Here is a 1067-nt window from a genome sequence, read left to right as displayed (position 1 = left end):
ATAGTGGGCTTGACCGTCACATTATAACGCCCCCACGGCTGAAAGGGCGAGCATGTTTGGTGGGACGGGGATTCGAACCCACGACCCTCAGATTGCGAGTCGAGCGCCTTATCCACCTGGCCATGCCGGGCCAAAAAAAAACACATTGAACTACAGATAATTATAAGACAAAACTCTACGAGAAAAAATCAGAACTCACTGCGAAAACCTAAATTCATACTTACATAGAAAAACGATGAAAAACACACTAGAAGAAATCTAGGGGTGAATAACTCTCAAAAGGCAGAAATATTAAACCATGGAGAAGAAAAAAGAATTATCCTGAGAAAACACGTAAATCGTAAGACAGTTAGATAAAACACACCAAAAGAAAAGTGAAACAGTAGAAACCTTATCGATAATACAGAAAATGGAAAACACAAGAGAGAGAACACTAAAAATTGTTAATTTGGTATAGAATCGTTCGATAAGGTCTCCTAAAATGCATCTAGTGATCGGTAGTGTGACATGAACGTCAAAAGTCCCAGACATCAGGCAGTATTCTAAAAAAGAGAAAGAACACACTAGTGTTTCTATACACAAATATCGTTCTGCATCTTCTGAAGCTTGAGATTCAGATGGCTTATAAAATGGTGTTCGAATACAAGAATAAACTGAGAGAAAACAAGCAAAACGTTACTTGAGAATAGAGAGTACATCAAAAGTTATACAAATCACGCAGATCTGTTGTTAATTATGATAAATATGAAAAACAAACGTGTTTCACTAGAGAATTATCCTTCTTCTTGAACGTCTGACTTATTTGACTTAATCCTGTAGACTCCAAGTGGAGCATAGGACCGCAACAACACCTCGCCAACGGACCTTGTTCTGGGCTGCTCTCCAGAGCTGGGTCCACGCCATTCCGGCGACCTTCGCTTCACTCCCGACCGATCTCCTCCACGTCTGTTTTGGCCTCCCAGCTTTTCTTTTCCCTTGTGGGTTCCATTCCAAGGCCTGCCTTGTAACGTTGTCAACTGGTTTTCGCAGTGTGTGTCCGATCCAGCCCCATTTTCTTTTCCTGATGT

The sequence above is a fragment of the Limulus polyphemus genome, unplaced genomic scaffold, assembly GCF_000517525.1.
Source record: "Limulus polyphemus unplaced genomic scaffold, Limulus_polyphemus-2.1.2 Scaffold2608, whole genome shotgun sequence".
NCBI lineage: Eukaryota > Metazoa > Arthropoda > Merostomata > Xiphosura > Limulidae > Limulus > Limulus polyphemus.
The sequence above is the reverse complement of the archived record's forward strand: the minus strand, read 5'-3'. Positions refer to the sequence as shown.